General features: G+C 45.2%; 1 pseudogene; it reads right to left on the bottom strand.

Annotated features, from left to right (window-relative positions):
- LOC146858862 (keratin, type I cytoskeletal 10-like) overlaps positions 1 to 21,672 on the bottom strand; it is a 74,306-nt pseudogene that overhangs the window by 15,273 nt on the left and 37,361 nt on the right.

Below are 21,672 nucleotides of genomic sequence, written 5' to 3'. Positions count from 1 at the left end.
GCTCCCCTAGCACTGAGAGTCCCAGAGAGAGAATCCACACAGAAGGGGCTTTGGTTTAATTACGAGGGAGACTACTCTCATCTCTGCCTTTATTTGACCCCTCCGACGGCCCGGTGAAGGAAGGGCCATCAGAGGCAGACCTCTCATTTCACCCACCTACTCTAGACGGGTGGATTGGAGGTTGTTTTCACCGCTCTTCAATGCAGGGAAAACGCTGAAAGTAAGGGGCAGCGGAAACCTTTCTTCGCATTTTCTTTTTGAAAAGAAAAAAGAAAACACTTTGATGCAGGTCTCTTTAATGTTGACGGAGCCCTGCACCAAACTGCAAAAAGCATTTAGAGAAACCACTGTGATGGCTGTTGCTGGCAATGATTTTAGAAATGACTGCTTACTTGACAGTCATTTGTAAATCTGGTGGACAGTACCTATGTCAGGGTGACAGAGTAATTTACTCCATCGCCCTGGCATAGAAACTGGCTGTCCACCATAGTATAAATCTGGCCTTCAGTTAGAGCAAAGAGGATGCCAGAATGGTCCATATGTGGTAGATTCTGTTCCCGGTGTCAGTGCAGGAATGCAGGGAGTTGGTTTCTAAGCTGGTGGTCAGATAGCACAAGCAGGGAACTTTGGTCCACAATGAAAAGGCCGAAGGATAGCAGCTGAATCAATTGCAGGGATGGGCATAAACATGGCGAAGAAGACCACCACTTGTCATATTTGTAAGAATGTGGGTCACTGTAAACCAGAATGGAGACTCAACTCAAATCAAGTACAAAATGATGTTCAAATGCCAAACATGAATACAATGGTATTGCAGAATATGCAAGTTCAAAGGTCATCGAATGCTAACATGCCACAACCCCTAATGATGGAACAAACCATGGGGAACAGAAAGTACCGTATAAATGGGTCGTTTTAGCAGCAGAAACTATATCTCTGAAGGAGTGTAATGTTCTGAACCCTGCTACTATTTTGCCCTTTCCAGAGGCGACTCAGACAATGATGAGGTTCACCATGACTGTCGTGATGCAAAAGAGTTGTGCACCCAGTCAAGACCTGACATTCGGGATGTTCCCTTGGAAGAAACTGAATTTACCTTGTTTGTGGATGGCTCTTGTTTAGGAGATGGACGAGGAATTCTGTGAGCATCATCATCTGTGTGCGCCACAGATAGTGCAGTGGAAGTCTCCTATGTTTGCATGGGTTAGGGGAGTTTATTCCCCTAACCAGAGCATGTTGCAATTCCAACAGTCCAAGTGTCACTATTTACACTGACAGTCAATATGTTTTAGCATGGTCTACGACTTTGGACAGCAAGGGTCGCAGAGGGGCTCCCCAAAAGGAATGGAAAATATGAGATTGATTTATTAGAAACATTGCAGCTGCCTAAAGAGATATCAGTTGAAGAATGTACAGCACACTAGAGCAGATGGGAGTTTGGTATAACTGAAAAATGATATGCAGATAACATGGGATGGGATTGCACTCTTGAAGCCTGTCCATTTAGTCAAGAGGAACCATGTGAATGTGAGAATGTCCCTGTTTCAAACATGTTATTGAGTACAAGAAACACTTGGGAGGAATTTAAAGAATTACAGGATGAAGGTCCAGAAAGAGAAAGAAATGTAGGTGAAGTATGGATGCATAAAGAACTATTCCAGTGAGATTTGGGTTTCGAGGGATGTGACACCTGTTTTTCCTGGTGCTCTGGTTTCACCTATGACCAGGCATTTCCAAAGTTCACTCATTTAGGAAGAGAAGCCATGAGTTACACCTTCAGAACTTATTGGTATAATCTCAACCATTTCCGTGTCATTGCTGAGAACTTTTATCAAAAGTGAATAATGTGTCAGCGGTTAAATGCTGGTAAGAGGACAGTTGTGGCCATGAGTCATTTAGGAAAGTTGCATTGCCCTTTCAATCGAATGCAGTAGGATTTCGCAAAGACGCCAATCTACAACAGACCATGCTATATTCTTCTTGTGGTTTTTTTCCTGTTAGGTTTAAGCTTACGGACCAGGAAGTTTCATACCCTCGCTGTTGTCAAAATTATATTTAAGGAGTTGATCACTAGGTTTGGCATGCTGGTTTCTCTGGAGTCAAATCAAGGGACACATTTCTAAGCAAAATAATGAAACTTTCGTGTGTCGCATTGGGGGTTGATCAGAGTTTCCACGGCAGTTACAGACCTAAACCTTCTGGCATTGTGAAGCAGATAATCTGCACTCTAAAATCCCGATTGGGTAAGGTGGGTTCCTCTTCTGTTAAAATGGCCAGGCACACTTCCTCTACTTCTGACGACCCTTTGAAGCTCTCAGAATTGAAAGAATGATGGTGAGAGTTCTGAGAATTCCATCAGTGTCTGCAGCTGCACTTGTGAAAGTAACAGACGATTTGGTTCCTGACTACTGCAAAGATTGGCTAATGAGGGGCATTCTGTTTTTCATCAGGATGATTTGGCAACCACCATCTTCAAGACAAGATCTGTGTCATGATTTGAGTCTGGGAGACTGGGTCTTGGTGAAGGAACACACCAGGAGGTCACGTCTTGAGCCCTGCTGAAAAGGACCCTACCAAATCATTCTTGTGAAGAAACTTGCTGTTAAGTGTAGCAGACTACCACACTAGATTCACGTCTCCCACACCAAGATAGTGAGACAAGCCAGTGAAGAAGTGGTGACTGCCATTGATTAGCAGAGACGAACTCAAGCTCAGAACAAACTTCCAGAGGGAGGAGAAGACAGTACTCAGGGGTCTGGAAGCCAAGTTGTGACAAGTGAGCAGTCAGTAGTGAATGAGCCCAGATTAACCACAATAAAAGAAGCAGCTGAAATCACAAGCATACACCACAAACTTCTCACACATGCAACAGTCCCCCATACAGCCACTGACTCACCCACTCACTGATCCATACAGGCAGGCACACACCGCCTCACCCACAAACACAGACACAAAGAAAACCATAGACGTAGTCAGACAACCAATCATTCACCCATATAGCCATTCACGTACCCACTAACACACTCATAAACCCTCTTTAACATCACCTGACAGATACACACATTCACACAACTAGTTACTCACCCATACATTTACAAGACACCTAATCACTCACTTTTACAGTCAATCATGCACTCACTGAGTCATCCATACAGTCATTCATACACCCACTGATTCACCAATACACCTTGGTATATATATTTAACACTCATAAACTTTTAAAAAACACTCACAGTCACTGGATGATGTCATCACTAATGTCATTTGAGATGTCATCAGTGATGTCATCAGTGACGTCACTGACCATGCCATGAGTGATGTAATATGTGAGGTCATAAGCATTGCATTGTGAGGGTGCGAGTAATAGTTTGCTCAGCTAACTATAACTGCTGAATTTCTCTGGTTTTGCATGTGTGAAATGTCAGCCTAACTGTAACGTCCCTGTAACCTTTGTTTTTTTCCGTGAAATATTTTATATATATATATATATATATATATATATTACCTACTGGCGGTCGCCAGTAGGTAGTTATAGTTAGGACCCCTTTTCCATAGGAAAACCTCAACATTCTATTTTGAATAACTTTGGCGCCAGTCGACGAATCCTCGCGAATTTCTCAAAATAGGTGGGGCGCTACGCTCCGCTCCCACCCTGAAAGTCTCGGGGGGATTCGTCAAGCGGGGGCTGAGATAAAAGGGGGTCCCAAAACGCGTTTTTCCCATGCATTTTTCCATAGGACCTTTAGACAGGGCTACAGCCCGAACGGCTGAACAGAATTACTAGAAATTTGGCAGAGAGGTAGTCCTCAGGTCAAGGAAGTGCCTTTTGTAGGTTTGGTGTAAATCTGTTCAGTAGATCCTGAGAAAATAGCCTTTAAATCAATATATATATCTGTGGCAGCTTACGGTGCGCTTACCGTGCGCTTACGGTAAGCTTACGGTACGCGTACGGTGCCGTGCGCGAGCGCGATTCTGATTGGCTGTTAGATCATAGTAAACATTCGAATCGGTCGAAACCAGGAAGCGGCGGCCGCCATTTTCTCTCTCGAACTGTCAGGGGGGTGAATAAAAAAGGTGGATAATGTGAAAAGGGGGCAGGCTCGACAGTTCCTGACCCCCTAGCCTTGGTCAGGGGGTCCCAGAAGGACCCTCAAGGGCAAAAATAAAAAAAAAAATTTTTTCGAAAAATCGCCGTATGCGCGTAGCGTACGCGCACGGTGACCTGCGGAATTCCGCGAAATTCGCGGAATTACGCGTACCGTGCGCGCACGGCAAAAAAAAAATTGCAAAAAGGAAAGCTTAAAAAAAAATAAAAAAAATTGTGAGGTAAGGTTGGCTCTTATAAGAGCCGTTGGGTTCATACAGGGATGGAGGAAAGAAAGAATGGGAGTATTATGAGCGTCTACAAACATGCTGGTCTATCTTATTGTTAATAAGGGGAAGACTGACCTCCCCAAAAACAATAAGACCACCACATTTTGTACACCTCATTTCAACACTCGCAAATCGAGGGTTGATGTCCAAAGGAAAAGAAGAAGGTGATGCTCCAACAACAGAGGAAGGGCTCAGCTGAGCTGCCGATGATGTACTCGGCTGAGCATCTGAGGCTGGGCTCTGGTGACTTACTGAAGAGTTTTCTCCAGTATGTCGAGCAAAGGTCCTTGGGTGTTTGTCCTGAAGGTGTCTCGTCATAGAGTGATTTCCAAAGGAATATTTCTTCCTTGGATTTCCTCTTGATAAAACACGATCACAAAGTATGCAAGTGACCAATTGAGCATTCACCTTTTTCTCCCCCTCTGGAAAAGTGAAATACTCCCATACAAAAGAAGTCTTTTGTTTCCTCCTTCTCTGGATCATGGTGGTGCTGCTGGCCTCACTCTCAGAAGAGCCCTGCTGTTCTGCCATTGTATCCCAATGTCAATCCAGCTCCTGCTCCTAGAGAATCACAAGCAGAAATGAGGGGAATGGGTGTGGTGTGGGAAGAATCTGGAACTGAAAGTAGTTTCAACCAATGAAAAGTGTTCTTTCAAGCAGTAATGAGGGGAATGGGTGTGGTGTGGGAAGTTTCTGGAAGTGAAAGTAATTTCAACCAATAAAAAGTGTTCTTTGTAAGTCACATGACCTACCGTGCGCGCACGTGACGCTTACGGTGCGCTTACGCAGCGCTTACGTCACTTTCGCGCATGCGCATTACACGCCCCTGCGTAACCGCGACGTTGCTTCCGGGTGTACGCGTACGGCACGCACGTATCACGTATCGCGCATGCGCATTACACACCCCTGCGTAACCGCGACGTTGCTTCCGGGTATACGCGTACGGCACGCACGTATCACGTAGGCGCGCTGCACTAATTACGTCCAGAGCGCGTAGCGTCAGCTTACCGTACGCGTATTCTACAAGCGCGTAGCATCAGCTTACCGTACGCGCACGGAAAAAAATGCATAAAAAAAAAACCTTTCCATAATGCAGGATATAGTACATAAATTATTAAAAAAAGGCTTACAAAAAATGACATAAAAAATTTATGCATTAAATTATAATTAAATTATAAAATCGAAATAAAAAAAACACTATCCACATTGACCCCACCCCCTGTGCTTTTGGTGGCCGAAGGCCACCAAATGTACAGGGCTTATTATAGTTGATAAAAACCGTGCACGGAACGAACTGCGTTAAGTGGGCGCGCACGCCACGAATGGCGTAAAGTAACTTAGCATTTAAAAAAACGTACAAATTCCCTGAAAAAACCATAGGTTTCACACACGTTATAGTTAGGAATTAGCATTTAAAAAACCTTGCAAATTCACTGAAAAAACCATAGGTTTCACACATGTTATAGTTAGCGGAAATTTTACTGATAAAAAACCAGTGAAATTCCCCCGTTATAGTTAGTGCAGGCAACTATAACTCACGCGACCGCAATCTTCTGCTGATGACATATGTGTCTTTATGAAAAAAAAATATTTGTAATATATGTATAGCTAAAAATGTATGGAAGAAGACATGGGCAAATAAGTGTCTAAATACAGTATTAGCATCAGCAGAGGATTGCGGTCACGTGAGTTATAGTTGCCTGCACTAACTATAACGGGGGAATTTCACTGGTTTTTTATCAGTAAAATTTCCGCTAACTATAACATGTGTGAAACCTATGGTTTTTTCAGTGAATATATATATATATATATATTTATTTCTTTGTGTTATCGTTTTTGCTACTATCTTGATAATATTATTCTTTAAACTAGAAAATAAATGTAAAAAAATGTGACATTAAGAGCTGTATAAAACAAGGTATCCAGGGCGTGGCTATCCATAGTGCAGCAGGGGCAGTGCCACCGGGGCTAGTACTTGAGGGATCCTCAGCACCCCAATTATGCCTTTCTGATGCTATGCAACAAGGCAGCAGGAGTTAATTTTCCTGGCATTAAGGCCTATGGAATTCTCGCGAGGCTACGGAAAGTTATTCATTATTTTTCCAATGTTATTCAATGTTTCGTTTGTGTAGGGCTGCAAAGTCATTCAAGGTACTTTATAGCACGTGTTTGCGATGAAACATTTGCAGGTGATTGGTTGACAACTTAGCCCTCTTAAAGGTTATCAGAAGGTGAGCCATGGAGACTGGTGATTGTTCTAATTATGAGACCATCTTTTGAGAAGTTAGGACCATATTAAACAGCTAAAGTGAGCGGGATGCCCACAGCCGGCATCATTATTTGGCTCATAACAAAGCTCGTTTAGTCCACCATGAGAAATTGATGCAGCCAGTCCCTTAGTACAGAATATGAACACTGAAACCCTGAGGGAAGATGTCAGGATTGCTCTGGGTTTCCAAAGTGGTAGTTCACAAGGTGGATGCAAGGAACTCTTTTCTTCTTTTTGGGTGTTCTATCCTTTTTTATGATTTTTATTCGCATTTTTGTGATGAGTACATATCTAGTATAGTTCGGCAACATATCGCATTACTGTTGTTGTAAAAATCAAAGGCATACAAAGTAAAATAAGTAACAACAGGGTTAATAGGTCATGGTAACATGTAGCAGCTGTTCCATGGCATATCATTTGCTGTGTAGAAAGTCCAACAATAGCAACATTAGGCTGGACAGTTGTCATCTGTGCAAACCATTTCCACGATAAATTGGCACAAAATAAGAGTAAGGATGCCATCAAGGTTAGAGTGGGAGAAAAAGGTTTTAAGAAACAATGCTATAACAACATTATTGATAAAAGGTGAAAAAAGAAACTAGGGGGTGCACTCATTCAAAATGGGGGATGCTGTGACACATGTAACACTGAAGCAAAAATAACAGTTAGAGGACAGAATGCAGAACAATGTCATACATTCACCCCAGTACAGAGATCTGGGTCTAAATCCATCGTTTTTTTGCTCACGATGCCAATCCAGTTAGGGCCCAGCCATATGCAAATCAGTCTTGACCCTGTGCCCAATGGGAACAGTCCAGCCCGAACTGCCAGGCCATGTCCTTCCTGGACTGGAAACAAGCATCCTAGGACCGGTTTCAGGGTTTCACCCCTCTTCAGCCAGGATAGCTTGATTCCTGTGGCATGGAGAGCACGGGACTCACGTCTGAGCATACCCGTCCCACTCGGTGTGACAAATGCAAAAAGAACAATTGATGGACAGAATGCAGAACAATGTCATACATTCATCCCAGTACAGAGATCTGGGCATATATCCATCCTTTTTTTGCTCACCATGCCATTCCAGTTTGGACCCAGCCATATGCAAATCAGTCTTGACCCTGTGCCTCATGGGAACAGTCCAGCCCGAAATGCCAAGCCATGTCCTCCCTGGACTGGAAACACGTAACACTGAGGTAGGGTATTAGTGGGACAATCATCAGAGAGTATTGTATGGAGGTCAGTGGGGGAAGAGTGTGTGCCAGATCTCTGCACGGGGATGCTTACAGAGATCCTTAACCTCCTCTCTGTGCAGCAGTGTGCTCTCGGCCTGGGCCCACATCAGCCTGGAGAGTACTCATGCAGAAGCCATGGGTGGGTTTGCTGCATTCTATTTGCAGATGATTATACACTTCACTAGATGAAGGGTTAGATCAGCGAATCCCATCACAGCCTTATGCTTTGTGGTGCAGCGATAGAGTCCTAGTATGCATACTTCCCAAGTGTAAGGGTGGATAGTCCCTGTGCAGTGCTCAAGGTGTGCTGTAAAATCCCTTCAGTACACTGCCAATGTGGGTCGGACCAGACATATGTATTATATCTACATCTGGGGCCAGGCGGCGAGGACAGGTAAAATCTGTGCGGTGAAAATAACAGTTGATATTACTAGGGGTTACATAAATCCTGTGTAAAATGTATAGTTGGATCAGCTTAAAGCAGGCGTTACGGGACACTAGTGAAGGATAATGCGAAATAGTCTGCCAATCCCAGCGTTCTCATAATGTGATGGTTCTGGGTGTTTTATCCTAATGATATTCCACATAAGGTTGCAGAACAATATTTCTTGCAATTTCAAAAAAGCATCAAATATTTCCCTCTCATTTGAAAAGGTGATCAGCCTGCCTGCTATACCGTCCCCAGTCATTCCTGGCAATTTTCTTTGCAAACGTCTATGAAGATAAATACACGCACCTCCTTCCCAGCATTTCAAATATCCTGAGAATGCCATCTTTGCTTTTCTTGTCAAGACATCCTCCATCTTCCAGGTTTTTTCTGGCATCTTCATGACCACTCACCTTTTGAGATGCTTGACTAGGACCTTCCAAGTGTCACACTCACTTGCTTCCTTAGCAAACATTCCATGGACTGTGAGACACCTGCAAACTACTCTTCTAATGCAGACTTCTTCTGTCAGTCCAGAACACTCAGGAAACCTGGTTGCTCTCAAAGTAAGCTTTTCACTGAATCTCATCACATTCTGGATCAAAACAATGAATGACATTCACGGGTTCTTCTGACATCATGCTGCATGGAAGGTCCTTATTCTCTGGCATATTGCAATGGATGAAATTAGATCCTCCCCAGCCCCATTCCAAAGCTGTATCCTGTCTCATGGAGGATGCCCCATGGTACCTTCAACCTTCAGCTTCCTCATGGTGCATGGCCGAGCTGAGTAACAAGATGGCTGCTCGGCTCTGAAACTCCGTCCAATGATGCCTGTCAGCCTGCACTGGTGCCCCCCTTGCCCTGCGGACATATGATATTGCCATCCTGAGTGGGGGGATCCTACTGTGACCATTGGATGACACCTGGACTGCCAATGGAGTCGCTCGACATCCATCTGGTGCTTGCGGCCTGATGCGGCCCTCGGAGGCCCAGCGGCGACAGAGGCAGTGGGTGAGCCTGAGGACGAGGAGACAATTTTGCCTGGTGTGCCGGTTCCATACTGCTGGGAACCTTGCTGGATGTCGCTGGCCTGCGTTGCTGTGGAGTTTGGCGCTACCCGACTCCCTGCCTGTAATAATAGGCTATGCTGGCCGGGAGGAGAGGAGCAGCGGCTGCTGGGTGAGGTGTGCCGGGGCTTAGTCTATAGCCTCCTCGCACACGGCCACCTAGCATATTCTGGGTGCTGCCTTACCGTGGGCTTTCCTGGACTCTTCCGCTCTTCACCTTGGGGGGAGGGGGGTGCTGTGGGACACACAGCCCTATTGTGGACCTTAGTCAATTTTGACTCAATCAGGACTCCCCGGCATCAGAGCTTGGAAGACCCCACTGAGGGAGATGCTGGTTCATCCGTATCTGGTGCTCCCCCCACCTCCCAGAGGGGGCTGCTGCCATAATGGCTGAGCTGAAATCAGGTTTCAAGGCCATAGACTCTTGCTTTGACGCTCTCTCTATGCGGCTAGATGGCATGCATGAGCGCACGGAGAGACATGAAACTAGATTTGACGCTGCCAAGCAATAAATCTCAGACATTGAGGATGGTGGCACTGCAGTGAATTAACAACTCGAAAAAATGAAGTGGACCCTTTAGATGATGGCTGCAAAGATCGCAGATTTGGAGGCATGCTCTCGCCGGAACAACATTCGCATTGCGGGGGTGGCTGAGACCACCAACATCGGGCATATGGACACTTTAGTTGAGAATCTATTAACAGAAGGGACTCGTTCACACCTACATTCATGGTTGAGAGGGCACATACATCTCTCGGTCCTCGGCCAGTACTGGGGGAATGCCCTCTCTCATTGTTGCCAGACTTCTCCACTACAGAGACCATGATATTGCCCTTTGCCTTGCTCTTGAGAAAGGGCCAGTGCACTTTCAAGGCATGACTGTGTCGTTATAGCCTGATTCTACACCATTTGTGCAGGAGGTGTGCCGTAAATACACTGATGTCAAACGCATGCTCCATTGCTCCAGAAATGCAATGTAAGTTATGCAATATTATTCTCTGCTGGACAGTGAATTCAGCTTGATGATCACCAACATATTTTTGATTCACCAGCGGACGTCGCCCTTTTCTGCAAGCCACAGGGACTTGGTACTGAGGTGACATATGACCGTACCTCCGCATGTTCACCGGACCCACCCTCCAGGGATCTGCAGTTCACTTCACCGTCCTGAAAGTATATAGACTCTGTAACATTGCTTACCACAAATCCTTCCCCCCCCCCCTCGCTAGACAGACAGTATGTAATAATGAGGCACTATATACCATCTTTTCAGTTTCTGTATTTTTTGCTCTCCTTACAGGCTTATTAAATCTTTGTTTCTTACCATTATCCTATCACAGCATTCCTCCCTAAGAGCGTTGCCATAACCCAGGAGTACTCCGCCTGATTTGTATTGTTCTCCTTCTTCTGGGTACTAATGGGTTCCACCGGGGTTTCCTTTTTTTTCCCTTCAGTGTGGGTGAGGGAGTGGGGTGTTGTTTCACTGTTATGCAGTATCATTCTTTATTTTCTCCTACAGAGGTTATATTATCATGTGTGCTATGACATGGGTTATCTTCTGCAAATGTACGCAGTCCTATACCTACTATACCAAACATGGGACTACCGATTAAGTGTGTCGGACTATGTCCCTTACATGTATAACATGGAACATCAGGGGGTTAAATGACCCTCGGAAAGGGAGGCATATCCTCTCCTATTTGGCCAGACATGGTGTCCAGCTTGCCTTTCTCCTAGAGACAATGAGGCACTATTTACCATCTTTTTAGTTTCTGTATTTTTTGCTCTCCTGACAGGCTTAAAAAATCCTTGTTTCTTACCATTATCCTATCACAGCATTCCTCCCTAAGAGCGTTGCCATACCCCAGGAGTACTCCGCCTGATTTGTATTGTTCTCCTTCTTCTGGGTACTGATGGGTTCCACCGGGGATTCCTTTTTTTGCCCTTCGGGAGTGGGGTGTTGTTTCACTGTTATGCAGTATCATTCTTTATTTTCTCCTACAGAGGTTATATTATCATGTGTGCTATGACATGGGTTATCTTCTGAAGATGTACACAGTCCTATACCCACTATACCATACATGAGACCACCGATTGTGTGTCGGAGTATTTCCCTTATATGTATAGCATGGAACATCAGGGGGTTAAATGACCCTCGGAAAGGGAGGCATATCCTCTCCTGTTTGGCCAGACATGGCGTCCAGCTTGCCTTTCTCCAAAAGAAACATTGTATACCAAGTCCCACGATTCCCTAGGCCTCTACTTGGGGAGCTAACCATTTCTTTGCTAATTATAGCTCTTACTCCAGTGGGGTTTGTATCTTAGTCCATAAAAGTGTTCCCTTTGTTGTGCAGGAGACAGTTGCTGACCCTGAGGGCCGCCATCTCATAGTTTCTGGTACTATTGCAGCTCGATCTTTCTTGTTGGTCAATGTTTATATCCCAAACGTCGACTCTCTGGTATTCTTTCACAAGCTTTCTACTCACATGACTCATCTGTGTGCTGACCATATTCTTATGGGTGGCGATTTTAATTTTGTTCCTCTTCCTCTCCTTCACTCCACTGGCACCTCCCATGTCACCAAGCTGCAGGTCCTGCATGTCCTAACCAATCTCTAAGGCTCTTTCCAACTGACAAATGCCTGGAGATCTCAACACCAACATGGCAGAGACTATACTTTTTATGCTACCCACACGGTGTCTGGACATGCATCGATGATTGGTATTTTACCCCTGAGGTTCTTTTATGGCTTCCCAAATGTTACCCATTGCCCCCGTATGGTCTCTGATCACTCCCCAGTGATGGTTTCTCTACAAATTCCCTGTTTTGTCCTGCCTACAACATCTTGGAGATTTCCAATTAACGCATTACATGAAGAAGCATTTGGTGTAGAGCTCCGTGATGCATTTATTGAACATTTTGCACTGAATACGGGGACGGTTTTAAAACATTCGACGTTATGGGAGGCCTTCAAGGTGTATATTAGGGGAGTCTGCATAGCTAAACATGAGGGCGTCCTTTGTTCCCTTAGACTGGAGTTTGCAGGGTTGAGTGGAGGCTGTGGGATATTGATCTGCAAGCTATGTCATCAAAGTCCCCCATGCCCCTACATACACAATCTCTCCTCTTGCTGGATTTTTGTGACTTGGCTGCGCGTGAAGTGCTGTATCTTGGTAAATATGCTAGAGTGTGTATCCATGGGGAGGAAGAGAGGCCAGGGCGCACATTGGCAGGACTGGTCCGCCCTGCTTGCCAAGTCACCTATATTACTGCTCTAAAACTGGACGATGGATCCATGATCACGTATATTGCTACCATTCTTACTGAATTTAATTCATATTACAAACAACTATATACATCTCGTGGCACTGTGCCAGACGATGCACTAACAGAATATCTGTTGGAGGTGGCAATGGTATGGCTAGAGATGAGTCACCAGCAATTTTCTGGCGTCTCACGTGTCTTTTCTCAGTTTATAGATGCTCTTAGTGGAACCCGTGCACTTGGGTCAGATGGTTTCACAAGCGATTTGTGTGGAACTTACAAACCTACGTTGTTCCCACACTTATTGGAGGTCTATGCTAAATCTCTGGAACAAGGCATTCTTACCCCCACGATACGTGAGGCGATAATCACACTCCTGCAAACCAGGGAAGCTTACACAGTATTGTACCTCCTACAAACCCCTATTATTACTTAATCATGTAATAAAATATCAGCAAAAGTCATCTCTACATGCCTCTCTTTGTTAATGGTCAGCGTAATATCTCCCTTGCAATGGGGATTCGTCCCCAATCATTCCACATCTTTGAATCTCCACACATTATTTGCCATTCTTAATTAGATCTCCCAAGGCATCTCGGCTGCTGCTTTATTGCTGGACGCCCAGAAGGCGTTTGATTCTCTTGAGTGGTCCTTCTTGCATGCTACATTACTGAAGTTTGGTGTCCCCAAGGGTTTTCAAGACTTAGTCAAATTACTATATACCACCTTGTCGGTGCGTCACAAACTAAATGGCACTTTGACGGACCAATTCACATTGACTCAGTGCACCTGACAGAGATGCTCGCTCTTGCCCTATTATTTATAACCTCAATGGACCCACTAGTTCGGCATTTTCAGGAACACGGGTTGCATTTTCATCATGGCCCTTTATTGGTGTCTATATATACAGACGACATATTGTTGTTCGTCATAGCTTTTTCTACACTTTGCGCAGTATGCTCATGCACCTGATTTGGGCTGGCAAGCCCCCTAGTATTAGTTGGCATACATTAACTCTGCCCTATGACGATAGTGGCTTTGGACTCCCTGATTTTACATCTATTATCTTGTAAGTCAGGCACATTTTGCATTCTTCTGCTACCATCTAAATGCCAGACTGCAATATCTTAAACCGGAATGGACGCAGGCCCTCTCGTTGTAGCTCCTTACCATACTTCTGCATACTTAACCCAGGACCCCTGCTGAGTTACAGACTCTACCTACCACATACTGGGCTTGGACCAGGCTCAAACACTTCTTGGGCTTTGACATGTTATACTCTCCTCATATTCCCCTTCTTGATAATGCCTGGATCCTGCTGACGAGGGAGACTCTGACTCAGCGCACACTAAGCACGTACCATTTGCATACCATGGTTGATTTGTTTTACTGACTCTATCTTACGGTCCATCTCCTCGCTGACTGAGTGCCATGATGCAACTTACATAGATAGGTTTATCCTACACCGGCTCCACTGTACTTTACGCACCACTCTTCAGTCGTACCCTCAGGAACCTAGTGACTTTTCTCCCCTCGCTATGATTATCACAGCCTCGATAACGCTCATCTAGTCTATATCACATTTCCATGCGGCTGAAACCCTTTTGGTGTAGAGAGAGCAAGGGCTGCATGGGAGAGAGACTTGCGGTACCCTTTACATGATAAAATGTGGTATTGTTGTGAGAAAACCGGGCTGATCTCCAATAATCATCGCCATAAATTATTGCATTTTAAATACCTGCACCGGGCCTATACCACTCCCTATTTCCTGGCTAAACTTGACCCGACTAGATCACATCACTGCCCTAGATGCTTGGCAGAGTATGCTGATTTTGCCCGCTTAGCTTGGAACTGCAGTCCAATACTTGCATTTTGGGAGGCAGTCGACTCCACACTATCCCGCTTGACGGGGCAGGCACTTAGTTCAACCCTGTTATTGGCCCTGTTAGGGTATGTTGAGCCTATTCTGACAATGTTTCGTCATTTTACTGCAATTTGTATTACTATTGGCCAAGAGGCTAGTTGCTATACATTGGTGTGATGCTTCCTGCCCTACTGAATGGGCATGGATGCGCGACGTAACCTTTTGTGGTGCTAGAAGCGGAGTGCATGCCTCATTACAGCCCCACACGTCACGACTGAAGGACATATGGCAACCACTCAGAGACTATTTATCACTTTCAATCCCAGATGTTGACAAGGATGTGGCAACCTCTCCTGCTCCTCATGTTTAAAAAAAAAATGTATATATACATTTCTCTCGAATGACCTAGCACTCGTTATCATTTTCTCCTATTGTTGGCTCTCCTTATAGTTGAGTGGTCCCTTTTTCTCCACGGATAGATTGTATGGTCCCACGATGTCATGGCCTTATTACTGTACATGAGATTCTATTACCTCTGTATTTCTCATGGTTCTTTTATTTTGTTTCATTCTGATTGGTAATCTTGATTTACAATGTTTTATAACAAACAAAAAAACCTTCAGCTTCCTCTTGTTAAACTCCTAACGTGGGTGTGATCTCAGCTTTCACTGCAATGCAGATGGCACACCAATATTTTGTGTGCCAGCAGCCCTCAAGAACTCTCTTTCAAATTGGAGTATGATCTGCTTTCCTGGATTTTTTTTTACATCAAGTGGTCTTAAACTGAACGGTCTATAAATGTAGCTGATCTCCGGGACCACAACCAGCTGGCCACTCTGACTATGACTCTATGGAGAAGCAGAGGGTCCAAAGTTTCACAGGCGGATCTATTGCTGGAATCAATTTGCTAAATTGTATTTATTGTTTTTGCATTGCATTTGCTAGATGCATCTTCAGTGTGCTTTGCATCAATGGGGAAAGAAAGTGCCTTACTAACGCTCGATAGCCGCTTAGAGTAGTCTTCAGCTTCCTCTTGAAAAGAGTCAAGAACGTAGCAAGGTTAAGTCTAATGGCAAGGATTTCCAGAGTCAGCTTATATCCAATGGCAACGTGTTCGAGAGCAAGCTTATGTCTAATGGCTAGGAGTTCTAGAGCAAGATTATATCCAATGGCAAGTAGTTCCAGAGCTGGCTTATGTCTAGTGGCAAGTAGTTCCAGAACAAGCTTATATCTAATAGCAGGGAGATCCAGAGCCAGCTTATGTGTAGTGGAAAACAATTCCAGGGCGAGATTATGTCTAGTGGCGAGGAGCTCCAAACCCAAAAAAATCCACCTCACCAGGCCCTAATATTAAATACAAGCACCTTAATAAGAGCTAGGTCTTGCTGTTGGTCAGCATATGGGCTTTCAGATGCAACGGGGGAGCATCGACTTCATTGGACTAATAGTCCTGATACCTCAGACTGCAGCAGTGGATCTGCTGAATGTGGTGGAATAAGAGCCTCTCCAGGGGCAGATGCTGGCTTTGGGCTGTTGGAAGTGATGTCAGTCCGCATGAGTGTCTGCATAAAAACATGAAAGAGTGACTGCAGATCTTCTCATTGCTTAGGCCTGGCCTGACAATGCATGAGTCTAAGGTAATATTGACAAGTTCATGGTGTATTCCGAAACCTTGGAAATGTTGGAGCACCATATACCAAACGTTTCATAAGTGTGACAATATTATCATTGTTCTGATACATGCATTGACTCCTGTTTTAATTTGAAGTCTCCTTGAAACTACCCTGCCTCACCTTCAAATCTTGACAAATCATTTTCTGATCTCCGTCCTGACTTTAAGGTGTGAGCCGAAGAGCTAGATGTGTTGCTGTTCTGGCCAGACAATGGAGGGATCTAACAGCGATGTCTTATCTCAGATATCTCATCTTATCTGTCATACTTCAATCTAGACTAGAAGACTCATCGTGCCCCTGGACTAGGGATGATTTCTTAGTTCATGGTATTATTCTTTTAACTGAGACCATATGAAGTAAGATGTACTGTAACAGTAATTCAGCACCTAACACCACCAGTCACAGCTGGTACCAGCATAAGACCTGTTCCACACCAACTGTAATATTCTCGAAACTATATAGTTTCCACCTACTATGTATACATGTATGTACTGTTCTAAGAGCTCTGAAGATGAAGGGTATTTGTATGTATTTACTTCATAAATTGTTTTTAAGTAAACATGTATTGTTGTATTGTGATGATAATTTGATGAATCTATGTTGTTTTAGGGGGGAATCAGCCTGTCCATTGCTAGCAGTCAACCTTCTGTTATTAGCTTTTTGTATCCTTTGAAACCTTGAAGTCGAAAGGCGTGTGGGCAAAAATGTGGTTTATTTCCAGGGTGCATGTCAGGGTACACGCAGGTAGATGGTATCTACCCACTGTTTACACAAAGTAGTTGCTGTCCACCCTGCCAAGAAGTTGGGCCCCACTGAAATGTGCTGAACTTGTCCGGGTGTAATTTTCAGACACCGGGACACATCCAGCAGTGCCTGCATGTTGTCTGCTTTCCATTCCCAGCAGCAACGGGCAGGCGGCTAGGAGGCTGTGTAATTTTCAACTTCTCAGCCGGACCAAAGGTAAAGGCCGACGTTAAGGGGCCACCAGACCTCCTTTTTTGGGTCTCGCCTGAGCCAGTGCACATGCGCTGCACTGCGAGGCTTCTAGTAAGGACTTTTAACTCGGAGCACACGCTAGTGCGTGCGCTTTTTTTTGCTCACACGCTATTGGCCTTTGCGTGTGTCTTTCTAAGAAAGACAGCACACAATTGGCCAAAGGCGGGTGCATGTCCCGCCTTCTTTCTCCCCTGGCCTAGGGAGCTCGGGAGCGAGCGGCAGCACGGCTGGGTGCCAGTTGCATACCTCGCATTCCTTGCAGTCCGCACGCACCGTGCTTTTTTGAGGCATGTGACTCATTTAGCTCCTTGTCCTTCCGCTGGGGAAGAAAACTCCTTTTCAGATCCAGAAACATCAGCATTACTGTGAAGCTGGTAAACAATCAGGGTGATAGCTCAGTGGGTTAAGCACCTGTAAACAGCATCTACGCGCACCTCTGAAATCACCAGTTTGAATTTCTGCGGAAACAACTCTGCCTTTCAGGATTACGAGATTCTGGACAAAACGATTAATTGACTCTATTCAAGCGTGACGTGTTCTCTATAAAAGGTTGAACACTTCTCTGTGCCATGATAGCACTTGACACGGGGTGCACTTGTCGTTATTTAATCCTATAATTGACAAGCAAATGTTGCAACAAAAAAAAACACTTTCACGGACATCACAGAATGCAAACGAGCGTCCTGCGGGCGCGGGGCTTGTCCTTGCTGGCGTGAGACCCTCCATGGGAACGGCGCAGCTAGTCTCCGGTAGACCTGTCCCTGGGATGCCAGCGTGAGGTTCCCATTCCAGGAGCAGCTGATGCGGCAGTGGCTTTCCCACGGAGGCCAGCACATGTAAGCGGCCGCTCCAGCCTGCAGTGAAAACCTAATCTTTACTACTCTTCTTTCCTGTCAGAACTCGACGCAGCCGACCTCAAGCAAACTCGGCCGCCCCCTACCTAAGGCAAGACGAACGTTCGGTTCATCCTAAGGCGAGATTCTGGGGGTGAATCTTTGAAGCCACTTGCGGAAAAACTCCGCTACACGCAGAAGGAGATATTGCGGAAAATTGGCGCTACATGCGGCGTGGCGGGACTTTGGGGAAATCTAGCAAACCCTGAGCAAGGACTTCTGGAAATGTGGTGGTCTCTGCACAAATTTGTATGGGAAATGTATTGATTGCGTGGGCAACAATGATGTCCTCCAAGCAGTCAGTCTGAGAATATTCTGCTAAAACTCGAATAAGCACTTAGCCTGTGATGGGTACAAGCTGGAAACGCAACGGAGGAGATTTCAGCAGCAGGCGCGTTATCCTGTCGACCTATCCGGCCAGATGGGATGATAAAGCCTGTATAAATTGAAGGCTTCACAAACTAAAACAGTTTTTTGAGTCGTTATGCATAACCTAAAAGTATAGCAAAATGGCAAATAATTTCATTTGTGCATAGTGTGGGCTTTCAGGGGAAGTTCTGCTAGTGTTGAAATAATACTGGTAATAGGTATCTGGTTAATTGTTCTCAATTTTTGCAGTTTTTGTGTAGCGCGAATTCGGCCCAAGGACATTGGTTTGCTTTACAATAGGCACGGGTTACACTACACAATTCAGATTAATTTTATTTTAGGCACGGCGATGTTAAGTTATTTGCAGTAGATGTTGAGCAGGTGCTGGGATTCGAAACTGGTTCTCCAAGTAGGAAGTCCATAATGCCACAACCTCTCCCTCACTTATGCGGCTCTGTGTCCCGCCTGGACCGTGGGTGATGTCTAATCCCATGTGCAGGGCTTTAAGTGGGATGAAAAAACTTGGGGGTCTCTCAAAGGGGCGTGGTCAATGTAATTAATGGCGTGGCTTAAAAACACGTAAGTTAAAAATCTGTGTTTAGCACAGTGTGCCGCCTAACTTGTATTTTGCTGTTCCTGTCATTGCATCCAGATATATGATACACAAGTCACATCATACCTACAAGTCAGGACTATTTGCTTTGTCAATGGTTGCGGGTTGCATAAGATAAATAAGCGGCAACTATGGCTTGTATATAATATTGAAAACACTTCCACTTAAAACCCTGGTGGTGACACCATGACAATGTTGCTGCTCCTGAGATTCAAAAAGAGAAGGGAAATCCAGAGAGAAAATGACTCTCTTTAAAGGATTTCCCTTCCCCCTGCAACGCTCACCAAGCGCACATCGATGTGCCTGCTGTCACTGCAGTCCGGGAAAAAAAAAACAGGGCACAAAACAGAGCCCGATAGAGACCCGTTTTGATGCCCCCTTAAAAAACTGCTGGTGCTCAGACCCAGTGAGACCTGCCCCATTTAAAGCCCTGCCCATGTGCATTATTTCTTGAGGGAAGGCCTCTGTGGGCCACGCTCCCAGGCCACCCCTGCGCTAAGGTGTCACAGGGGTGACAGCGGCGAACATTTTAACAACATTTTGCGGTCACCGTTTTAGAGATCCATGGGGGTCTTTCTCGATTGGGCCATCGTGCTTCAAAGGCATTGCGCTGATGCTCAGCCAGTAACAGGAAGTGATTCATGTTGACAGAGGTGAGGCATCCGGGCCGGCGACCGCAGCCTGAGTACATCACAAGAGCATTATCATGGAAAAGCATCTCATTCTAGGATTGAGATGTCCATTTGTTATGTTATAGTAAACTTACACCGCGCACTGAGACAATGAGAGTTTCAAGGTGTAAGAGTCACCTGTCCGTCATAGCTCAATTTGCTATATTCGAAGGATTATAATTTATAAACTGCAAGTAACACCTACCTAGCTACGCAAAATAATGTCATCTGCATGTTGCATAATGTGCTTAGCAAGTGACATATTTGCCCTGTATGCTATTTTGATTTAAAACTAGGACAACACAGATCTCTCCAGCAAATGTATGAACCTCCAGAGTTATTTTAACAGTGTTATTATTCCCCGAGATTTACTGGGCACAGAAAGATCTCTGCAGCTCGTGCCTTAACCCCATAAGATATGTTAAAGTGCAGAATTCGCACTCAATTAAGCAGAACAGACCTGCTGCCATGTTTTTCCTTGTTGCCAATTTCTTTGTGGCAAAGTTTAAAAAAAGAAATATATTAGTTGAGGCCCAGATCCTGCATTGCGTTTGCGCCACCTTTTTGGCACAAACCTACCCTAAAATCTAATTTGCTAAATCTCATTATATGCTTAAATGTACTCATGATAGACCTAGTAAACATATGCGTGAGGTCTTAATATCTGATGTCACTTCTTGTGAGGTCGTTTCGGGTGATGCCACATGCCATGTCACGCTTCATGATGACACTTGCATACTGCCTAACTTGGCTTGTTACCCCACTTATTTTTCTAGAACTTGTGCCCTGTCTATGTCCATCCCTCCAACTCCACCTTGTACACTGTAGACACAGGTTGTCACCACTTGCTGCATGTGCTACCCTCACACTTTCACTCAACTAATGAAGGGATAGATTGCAGGCAAACTTCAGTAAGCCTCCCGAATGGATGGACAGTTTGTGGCATTGTGTAATGGCATACCTACCAACTCACACAGTGCCTCATTGTGACACATGATATCAGCTCCCATCATACGGTCTCCCGATGAGGAGCCGATATTACACTGTGGCAAGGACAACGAGCTGAAAACCACTGTAAATAGTGGTTTCCAGCTCATTTTCGAGTGTCTTTGAGATGTCGACATCAATTAAGGGGTGTGAAAGCACCCCAGAACATCGGCACCAGCCTCAGAAAACTTTTTTTTCTGGGGGTGGGGGAGGAGGGGGGCAGGGGGCTTGGGGACGGTTGGGGTTCAAAAGTGCCTGGTAGGTACTTCTTGGCATGAGGCCCCGCCCCCTTTAAGGCCCCACCCCCTCCTCACACTGTGAGATTGTTCTTCAAGTTGGCAGGTATGTAATTACTGTTTTTTTGCACTGCATTTGTAATGCCATTCCATGATGCAGTCGCTTACTGTGCTCCTACGACCCGTTACACTGCCCTCCTCCCCGGCACACAGTAGCCTATGGCTGTAGGCAGCCAAGCCTGGAATCTTAGGCATGGGTGCAAGTGCGCAGGTTTGCCGCTAGAGGGCGATAGCCACCGTTCTTTGTATGCATCACATCAGCTCCAATGGATGATAGTCGAGAAATAAAGCTGCTGAAACTGGACGGCGTGAGTTTGTAAGACGTCATTTGCAGAGCACACCGCGCACGCAGGTGCAAGGCCCCCTTAGAGTCCAGGGCCTGAATACCTTTGAGATCGGGGAGGCCCAGGGTCCTCTCACCCCATTCTGCGTGGACTCATTTTGAGGTACGCCACTACGACGAAGGAGTATGACATCAGACGGCCTCGGCCGGAGCCTCAGTCGAACAGCACATAGGGCGAGAATGCAGATTGTTCTTATTTCTATAGCGCAAACTCGACCCTCGGGGTATTGGAGCACTTTACATGAGCACCAGTTACATTACACAAGGATACATTCATTTTTTTGTTAGGCACTGGGAGATTAAATGATTTGCCTAGAATCACAGGAGGCT

Source organism: Triturus cristatus, chromosome 3_2, assembly GCF_964204655.1.
Source record: "Triturus cristatus chromosome 3_2, aTriCri1.1, whole genome shotgun sequence".
Lineage (NCBI taxonomy): Eukaryota > Metazoa > Chordata > Amphibia > Caudata > Salamandridae > Triturus > Triturus cristatus.
The sequence above is the reverse complement of the archived record's forward strand: the minus strand, read 5'-3'. Positions and strand labels throughout refer to the sequence as shown.